Source organism: Physeter macrocephalus, chromosome 4, assembly GCF_002837175.3.
Source record: "Physeter macrocephalus isolate SW-GA chromosome 4, ASM283717v5, whole genome shotgun sequence".
NCBI lineage: Eukaryota > Metazoa > Chordata > Mammalia > Artiodactyla > Physeteridae > Physeter > Physeter macrocephalus.
This window is the reverse complement of record NC_041217.1, coordinates 53,849,423-53,859,836: the sequence shown is the minus strand read 5'-3', so window position 1 is coordinate 53,859,836 and position 10,414 is coordinate 53,849,423. Positions and strand designations below refer to the sequence as shown.

The following is a 10,414-nucleotide window of genomic DNA, read 5'->3' as shown; positions in this document are numbered from 1 at the left end:
AGAATGGACTTGAGGACACAGGGAGGGGGAAGGGTAAGCTGGGACGAAGTGAGAGAGTAGCATCGACTTATATACATTACCAAATGTAAAATAGATAGCTAGTGGGAAGCAGCCACATAGCACAGGGAGATCAGCTTGGTGCTTTGTGACCACCTAGAGGGGTGGGAGGGAGACGCAAGAGGGAGGAGTTATGGGGATATATTTATATGTATAGCTGATTCACTTTGTTATAAAGCAGAAACTAACACACCACTGTAAAGCAATAATACTCCAATAAAGATGTTTAAAAAAAGAAAAAAGAAATGAGCTGTACTTCCCCAATGGCAGAGCAAGGGAAAATGTTTCCAGGACCATATGTGGACCCTGTGATGGGGTGGTGCCTGGAGTTATCTAAGGACTTCATCTAAGAGCACACCCAGAGGTGGGACCACCTAGACAGGAGGTCAGAAGGTCACCTAAGAGCACCAGCTAGAGGTGGGGTCAGAAGGGCCCCCCCTTGTGCACACCACCTCCACAGAAAACCGTCGCCGCACCATGGCCCATTTACAGCAGCACCGACCACTGCTCTCTCCCCCATTCCCTCTCCTCGATCCAACCCAGAGGGGTCAGAAACTGCTGCTAGTTTTCCAGCCTGAAGTAGGCCCAAGCTCAGAAAGGGGGGAAATTTAGAATTTAAATAAATTTCGAGTTTCAATATAATTCAATGGGATTTTAGGCTATTCAAATGACAGATGTAGAAACCAAAAAAGCTATGGGACATATTCATAGTTTCATCGACAGAATGAGTCCACAGGGTAAGGTTAATTCAAATTACCTACTAAGTCCAGTTTTTTCAATAAACCACTTAAAATACTTCTAAATTCTTGGCAATAACTTTTAGAGTGAGGAGGGAAATGGCATGCATGAGACTGAAGAATTAGGGAAACCGAGTACTAAGGATTTTGGTTCTTTATCCTAAAAACAATTAAGAGCCACTGAAAGGTTTTAGGTGGTGGATTACAAGACAGGATTTTATATGTTGTGGCCACAAGTGGGCCAAGTGGTTTAGGGTGGGGTGGGTGGGAGCTGGGCTGGAGTGGAAGCAGGAAAACCAGTTAGGAAACTGGTAATCCAGCTGAATGATAATGGTGACTCTGATGGAGATGCAGAAGATGGAAAGACATGAGCAGATACTAGACTTATTCAGATGATCATATCTACAGGGCTTGTTCACGATTAGCTTCAGGGTCGGGGTAGGGGGCAGTTGGGGGGAGCAAACAGATTATTCTTCGGTTTCTGGATTGAGCGCCTGGGTGGATGTAGTGCATTTTAACAAAGAAGAACAAAACGAGAGGTTTGGTGGGAAAGGTGATAAGCATCGTTCTGGCAAGTTGAAGTACCTGTGAGAGATCCCGGGAAAGCTGTCAGGTAGGAGATGGAGAGCAGAGCCTGGAGTTCAAGAAACAGGGTGGGACCACAGGCTCCACTGGAAGTGGGTGGTGAGTGCAGCCTGGGAGGGCTGGACTTGCTGGGCAGGGTGAGAAGGGACAGCAGGGCCAGAGCCCCAGGTAAATAAGGGGATGGTAGAGGAGATAAAGCCAACAAGAAAATTTCAAAGTAGAGGCCAGAAAGCAACCAAGAGGAGTGAAAAAGAATGATGACTTCAAAGTTTAGGGAGAAATAAAACACAATGTTAGATGTTGTTGAATGGCCAATCAAAATAAAGACTTAAAAATGGCCTTTAAGAATTCTTGTATTTTTGAAATATATACTGAAATATTTGGGGATAAAGGATACGATACCTGGTATTTCCTTCAACATAATCCCAGGGTGGGTTAAGCGGGTGGGAAGTTGTTAGTTGTGGAAGCTAGGTGTTGAGCACATGGAAATTCACTGCACTGTTCTTCCTACTTACGCATGTGTTTGAAATTTCCCATAACAAAAAAAATTTATTTTCCCATAATAAAAAGTAGCTTTTGGATTTATCATCACGGAGATCAGTAACCTCTGCATAAATAGTTTTCTTGAAGGCAGAAGCCAGACCAAATGGATTAAGCACTGGAGGCAAGAAAGAGATAGGAAGTAGACAGAGAAAGATGTGGGTTTGGAAGAGGGTTTTTTTCTTTTTCAGAGTTGAGAGACTAGAACTTGGTTATATCCTGATATTGCTGAGCCAGGGACAGGGAAAAGTTGTTGAATACAGAAAGAGCCTGAGAGGGTAGGAGGAGATGGAATGGAAGATTCTAGATGAAGAAACTGACTTCAACTCTTCCTCTGATGCAGAAGAAAAGGAGAGGTGGGAGAAGGCGCAGGAGGCACAGGGCTTGTATCTTCCTCTCATCTAGACAGTGCGGGAACCTACTGAGCTGGGGAGGGAAGGTGAAGGGCTCAGAGATTTAAAAACGGTAGAGAACATTTGAGAAGGAGAGAATTCTCTAGGAAAACATTGTAGGGTAGTGTTGAGGGTCCAAATGACAGTGGTGAGCATGAAAACTGCTTTGTGGGTTTGTTTTTTTTTCAGCAACACTCTGTAGCCTGGGTCTGAGTTCACAAAAGAAGAATGTCCAGGTTCATCAGGTTGTTGGAGGTTGGCCAAGGATGCCAATGGAAGAAAAATTGAACACAAGAGTTTAGGAGTGTCGTAGATACCTAGTGTTGCAGAACAAATGACCCCAAAATTCAGCAGTTTAAAACCGCAAGCATTTATGGTCTCACACAAGAGCACTCCAGCGTAAAACAGTGCCATTTCATAGACTCACCACAATTTCAAATTATTCTACTTGCTTTTGCCCGTCTCCCCTCGATAAAAGGAAGCTTCCTGAGCGAGGGGCAGGGCCTGTCTTGCTCATTGCTGTATTCTCTTGGTGTAGAGGAGTACCAGGCACATAGCAGACGATAAAAAAATCTGTGAATAAATGAGGGAGTGAATGAGTGAAACTCACCAGGGAAAATTTTAGTTTCAATTTAGTGACAAACTTTTTTTTTCTTGAGGGAGGGATGGAGTTTCCAAGGGCTAATTTATTAGTTTGCACAGACTTTCAATGGCTCCCTAATTTTATGCTACTATTTTTTACCCTCTTCTTTTTCTTTTTCAAATATAATTAGTTTATATATCACTGCTAGTAAAACAATTCTCGTTTTGTGCTATTGAAAAATCACCCTCAAATACAAACACAAATATCCTATTCTGAATGCAAAAGATAAGTTCCACAAAGGATTTCTAAAAAGAAGATATCCACTTAAAATCCTCCTTTCAATTCACTTTCAATATAAAATTAGAAATGAGTCTTGGCAACAATGACAACAACCAAAAATTGGTCCCTGAATGAATACAAGCATACTTAATGACTCCAACAAACTTTTTGAAAACCACATATCTTAAGGGAAAATCCCCTTCTGAAATATTAATATTCAAAATGTTAACCCCAGTGAAAAAAAATAGTAATACCTTACACTTTATTAGCTCCGGGGTTTATACCCTTAATGCCACCACCCCATCCCCCAGGACTGTCTGAGACAGCAGGTGGTGAGGGCCACCGAGAGGCTGGGGCTGTGTGTGGTTAGGACCAGTATCTTGGGCCCTCAGTCCCAGCTCTTCTCTCTCTAGCTGTGTGATTATGAATCAGTCACTTGACCTCTCTGGGCCTCAACTGCCTCCTCTGTAAACTGAGGTGTTATCAGGGCTGTGAAGGTCAAATGAGAAGCCCTTAGAACACCTGAGATGTGTGAGTTAGCTAAGATTGGCTGTTATCTCTATTTTTACAGATTAGAAAACTGAGTCAGAAATGTTCAGAGATTTGCTTAAGGTTACATAACCAGGAGGCATCAGAGTTTGACTCAGCCCCAGAATTTGCCTCCAAATTGAGTGCTCTTTCTGCCTTACTACAATTATCTCCCATTTTAACAATGAGAGTATACGGCTGTGCTTAGAAAAAGTCAAAAATAAGAATACTAAAATTATAGCATACATACAGTCAGAAACTGACAGTGAGAATAACTGTTTTTACATTCTCGCAGTGTTCCCATCCTGGAGAGGGCAATCACTGAAGCTTTAGAGATTTAACTAAGGTTTTACCAGCAACAAAATAACATCATACTTTTTTTTTTTTTTTTTTTTTTGTAGGACACTGGGGATCTTTCCCAAAGCAGTGTCTCCCCAAACAGCAAAATTGGGGAAGTTTTTTTTTTTGTTTTTTTTTTGTGTGTGTGTGGTATGCGGGCCTCCCCCTGTTGTGGCCTCTCCCGTTGCGGAGCACAGGCTCCGGACACGCAGGCTCAGCGGCCATGGCTCACGGGCCCAGCCGCTCCGTGGCATGTGGGATCCTCCCAGACCGGGGCGCGAACCCGATTCCCCTGCATCGGCAGGCGGACGCGCAACCACTGCGCCACCAGGGAAGCCCCACATCATACTTTTAAACTACAGCTAGATACTAGTTCTTTTAGGGACTGGAGCTTGTTTCTTTTTTTTAACATCACTCCCTCTTACTGCCTCTGGAACCAGATGCAACTCTGCAATGTGTTCCCAAACACAGGTGATTCTCATTCACCATAGTTGTGTTCTATCAAGTCGCCAAGGCTGAGTTAGCAAATTCCTAAGAGAAATACAGGGTTCGATTCCTGTGAGCCTCCGGTGACAACATTTTTGTCAACCGATCAATACAGAAAATTGTTTTATGCGCCCTTCTGTTTAAAGACACCCCATTTAATGGATATTGTTGATTCATTCACACTGAACTCACGGCCAACCGCACTGTAACTCATGCCTGAACCAAGCTTGTCTAACACACATATTTTTCGCCATAAGGCACGTCACAGGCTTCTTGTGCTTAGGACACTAGACAGCACTGCAGCACTGCACTTGAGGGCCATTTTAAACAGTATAATCACCAACAAAAAGCACAAAAATGCAAAAAAATGATGCAAAAAAATGGCATTAAAGAGACCACGAGGACTTGCCTGGTAGCGCAGTGGTTAAGAATCCACCTGCCGATGCAGGGGACACGGGTTTGGGAAGATCCCACATGTGCTACTTACAATTTGTTTAGCAACATCTTTGTAAAAATCATCCATGTTGATATGTTACTATAGCTCATGTTCACTGATAATGTATATATATAATACACATTTTTTTAACATCTTTACTGGAGTATAATTGCTTTACAGTGTTGTGTTAGTTTCTGCTGTACAACAAAGTGAATCAGCTATACGTATACATATATCCCCATATGTCCTCCCTCTTGCGTCTCCCTCCCACCCTCCCTATCCCACCCCTCTAGGTGGTCACAAAGCACCGAGCTGATCTCCCTGTGTTATGCAGCTGCTTCCCACTAGCTATCTACATATGGTATTTGTTTTTCTCTTTCTGACTTATTTCACTCTGTATTACAAACTCTCGGTCCATCCACCTCACTACAAATAGTTCAATTTCATTTCTTTTTATGGCTAATATTCCATTGTATATATGTGCCACATGTTCTTTATCCATTCATCTGTCGATAGACACTTAGGTTGCTTCCATGTCCTGGCTATTGTAGATAGAGCTGCAATGAACATTGTGGTACATGACTCTTTTTGATTATGGTTTTCTCAGGGTATATGCCCAGTAGTGGGATTGCTGGGTCACATGACTTAACCATAATTAATCTATCCATTCTTCTGTTCAAGAACATTTATGTTTTTCTCAGTATTTTTGCTATTACAGACATACAACTATGAATATTCTCACATATGCCCCCTTTTACACATGAATCAAAGTTGAATCTAGAGTGATGCTGTTCAAAGTGTGGTTCCAAGATCAGCAGTATCAGCATTTCCTGGGAGCTAAAAATGCAGTCTTGGGCCCCGCATCAGTCCTACTGAATTAGAATCTGCATTTTAACTATACTCCCAGGAAATCTGTATACACAAAACAAGTCTAAGAAGTATTGGTCTAGAAGGAGTAGTACTTCTCAAACTGTCCAGGATGAATCAGTTCTGTTTTCATTTTTAAATTTTCAATCTGTTGTGATATTTTGTAAAACACAAAAATCACATGCTTGGATATTTCAGCAATGTGAATGCTACACAGGTTTCTCAAAAGGTACTCTCAGTTTCTGTTCTTACCTCCATTCACACCAGTAACAATCATTTTGTGGGCTGGCGGGGGTCAGCAAACCTAGGCTCTGGACTTAGAAGTGGAATCACTTGAGTCGTCTGGGGCTCTCATCCTTAACCTTATTGGATAATCACAAGTTGTCTTCCAAAGTGATTGTATCAATACACACTCCCACCAGCAGCATATGAGAATGATGGGTGTGAAACAGTATCTCACTGATATTTTAGTTTACATTTCCCTTATTTTGGAAGACTATTTGACAGTTTGCAATAATGTTTTTCTAATGCATTATCTTCTTGTAGGTTTATCTTCATTATTCTGATTTATAATTATTTCCGATTTATAATTATATTATTGTTGTGACTACCCACAACAATAAGGTTCAACCATTGGAGTATGGATATTGCTAAAAATATATGTCCCTTCTGTTGCTTAAAGCAACTATCCCATTCCATTTTACTGGTTTTTCAAATATGCTTAATCCACCTATATTTTAAAATATGCATAATGTTCAGTCTTTTAGGTTGTATGGGAGTATTTAAAAGAGTTACACTCTAAATAAGGCATAAGCTTTTTTTTTTTTTTTTTTTTTGTGGTACGCGGGCCTCTCACTGTCGTGGCCTCTGCCGTTGCGGAGCACAGGCCCCGGACGCACAGGCTCAGCGGCCATGGCTCACGGGCCGAGCCGCTCCGCGGCATGTGGGATCCTCCACGGACCAGGGCACGAACCCGTGTCCCCTGCATTGGCAGGTGGATTCTCAACGACTGCGCCACCATGGAAGCCCCTATAAGCTTCTTTTTAAAAAATGAGATTCTTGCCTTATTTTACAATAAGATTGAAAATTGTAATACAAAGTAGCACTAAGCAGATACATTATTAAAGTAACGAGCTGTAATCTCCTTATATTACTTACTATAGAAGAGACTATTGCATAAAATAATTTTTTATTTTACTTTTTTATTTTTGGCTGCGCCAGGCGGCATGCAGGATCTCAGTTCCCCGACCAGGGATTGTGAACCTGCGCCCCCTACAGTGGATGAGTGGAGTCTTAACCAATGGACCACCAGGGAATTCCCTAAATTGGATAATTTTAAAAGAGTTATGCTTTAATTTTTTGATAAGGAAATGAGAAAAGACTCCCAAACTGGTAAAATTCTGCAACATCTTAGAACTCATCCATGGGTTACCTTAGGAAGGACGTGCTTGAAAACCATGGGCCCATGGCACGCACTCACAGAAAGCCATTCGAATGAGGTTCCATCTTGGAAGCGTTTAAGAAGCTCTACCTATTTCTTTGCTGAAACCTAGGTATGTAGAAAACCTCCTCTCTCGTTTGTGGCATCCCTTAATACCTGTTCCCACCCCTAAGCATCCAGAATAACCAGTTTTAGACATAAATCTCAAAGTGTCACCGAGCTCCTAAAATCTTTCTGTGGCTTTCTATCACACTTTGAACAAGATCCAGACTCCCAGCTGGGGGCCCAGCCCTGTGGTCCTGGCCCCCCACCTCTCCAGCTACATTCCCTGCAACCCACCTCACTTTAGCAACACCAGCCCTTCAATTCCTCCACAGTTTATTCCCACATGGGGTCCCAGCACCAGGTTTTCCTTTTTCTGCTTTTTTTTCCCCAACCAATTTTCCCAGGCTGGCCCCTCGTTATCTGTACCTTCAGAGTGACCTTCTCTTACCACACAATCAGAAGTCACCATGAGGCACTATAATTCACAAACACATTTTAATCTATGCAAGCCCTAATGTCTTAGTTATACTAACTTGCTTATCATCCATCTCCCCAGAACAGCAAATAAACCCCAAGAACGCAAGGAACTTGTTTGCGCTGCTCAATATTGTATACTAATTTCTAAGCCACTTCTAGGCTCAAAGCTGGCACTCAGTACGTGGTGTTATATTGACAGGGAACCATTTTTTAAGTTTCTAGGTATACTCAATTACCTGAACAAAAGAGCACTGTATCAGATGAATGTGGAAGAAAAAAGGCAAAGACATGATTTCTGCCCTCAAGACAATTGGGAGATGACAGATTCAGCGTGAGGAAACAAATAGTGCAAACTAGCAAATAATCTCCAAGTCAGCGTTCAGTCAAGAGGTACTCTGGGAGTTGGGACAATAATTTATTGACCATTTAGTTAACACTATGCACTGCTGAACACTTTACATCATTTGATTCTCACAGTAATTATAGACAGGGAATTATTATTATCCTCATTTTACAGCTTGAGAGATTAAAGAAGTTCAAAGTCAAAAAGCTGGTAACTCATGGTTACCAGAATGCCCACTCTTTACCACTTTCTCAGGAAGAGAAGGGATAACTTCAAGTGAAGGTGGTCTGGGAGGCTTCATGGAAGAGGGTTGGTTGAACTTGCCCTTGAGGGCGTGGCAGGATTGGGATGGTGCAACAGGAGGTGGGAATCTGCCCATTTCAGATAACTGTTTCTGATTATTGGAGGACAGACAGTGCAGAAATGTCTACATATGAAATAGGGTAGTTAAAAGAAGACTGCGCCTCATTTGGTTATACTATGTAAGGGTGAAATCAATCTGAGAGATTTGAATAGAAAAAGTAATCACATTTAAAAACACAAAGCTACATCACACAGGGAGATCAGCTCAGTGTTTTGTGACCACCTAGAGGGGATAAGGGAGGGTGGGAGGGAGACGCAAGAGGGAGGGGATATGGGGATATGTGTATACATATAGCTAATTCATTTTGTTATACAGCAGAAACTAACACAACAATGTAAAGTAATTATACTCCAATAAAGATGTTAATAAATAAATAAATAATAAAAATAAATAATAAAAACACAAAGCTATAATTGAACCACTTGGGAGCTATGATCCACAAAAACAACGTATTCTTGAAGGTCCCTACTATGGGAATGACTTCAACTCTGAGACCATGTCCTCAGGGTGTATTAGGTGCTACAGCGCCTTCTTGGAGAAGCTCGACAACACTGCGTCCACTCACTGCTGGAGGTGGAAATCAGTTGCCATGTTTGGCAGAAGAATAAATAAAAATCTTTGATTCAGACGGTTTATGGAGTACATTAAGTGTTCTTAGACCAGTTGAACCTCCTACTTTGCCCTAGTTTCAAAAATAATGGAACAAACAAATTAGCAAATCAACAAAATAGAACAGAATGAAGTAAAACAGCATTATAAGGCCCAGGTCAACATCTGAGCCCACTGAGACAAATACTCTTCTCTGCCTCTTCAGTGAGTTTATGTAGGTAACTTGGTGAAGAACAAATGTCTTCTATCCACCTGTAATACTGCAGGGCCTTTTACTGAATAAGAATAGCCCCATCCATAGGCTCATACAATCTAGACTCAAGTGTTTTAATTAACGAATACCCACAGTGCACACACGTCTGTTAAAAGGATAGGAATGACAGAAAGATTTATGGGATTACTCTTTAGCACCTTAATATTTCTAAAATTTTGTTTGTCTCGTTTACTTCATAAGGAAGTCAGCTTATTTGCTCCCATTTGAAACACTTTACCTCTGAAAATTTAATTATACCCAGAAAGAAGGACACTGTATGCTGGTTTATCTTATGATCAATTTGAGGAAGGTGTCTGTTTTCATATGCACACATAAACCCAATGTAAATGTATCTTGGCTTAGGTGGGAAAAAATCATTTGTTGAAAAAGGAATTATGTTGAAGCCTTTAAATACTGATGTGTTAGTAAGTTAATAAGTATTTTCTCATCAGTGTTTAATAAATTTATAGGAAATATGAGTAATATCTGTGCACTATGAGATAACCTCAAATTCATACAGATAGATATCAGAAAACATTGTTAAACAATAAACTGGGGGCACTTCCCTGGTAGCACAGTGGTTAAGAATCCACCTGCCAATGCAGGGGACACGGGTTCAAGCCCCGGTCCCGGAAGATCCCACATGCTGTGGAGCAACTAAGCCCGCGAGCCACAACTACTAAGCCCAAGTGCCACAACTACTGAAGCCCGCACGCCTATAGCCCATGCTCTGCAGCAAGAGAAGCCACAGCAATGAGAAGCCCATGCACCACAACAAAGAGTAGCCCTCACTAGCCACAACTAGGGAAAGCCCGCATGCAGCAACGAAGACCCAACACAGCCAAAAATAAATAAATAAAATAAATAAATAAAAATAAACTGGGGAGTTATAAAAATATGACTGAGATTTTTTTTTTTTTTTTTGCTGTACGCGGGCCTCTCACTGCTGTGGCCTCTCCCGTTGCGGAGCACAGGCTCCGGACGTGCAGGCTCAGCGGCCATGGCTCACGGGCCCAGCCGCTCCGTGGCATGTGGGATCTTCCCGGACCGGGG

At 41.8% G+C, this 10,414-nt stretch overlaps 1 long non-coding RNA gene across 1 annotated transcript in view; it reads right to left on the bottom strand.

Moving 5' to 3' along the window:
- LOC114486158 (uncharacterized) overlaps positions 1–3,045 on the bottom strand; it is a 60,888-nt gene extending 57,843 nt beyond the window's left edge. Inside the window, exon 1 of the long non-coding RNA XR_003679446.1 lies at positions 2,739–3,045. This is a non-coding gene — a long non-coding RNA (uncharacterized lncRNA). The remainder of the gene's footprint in view (positions 1–2,738) is intronic.
- Positions 3,046–10,414: the final 7,369 nt, after the last annotated feature.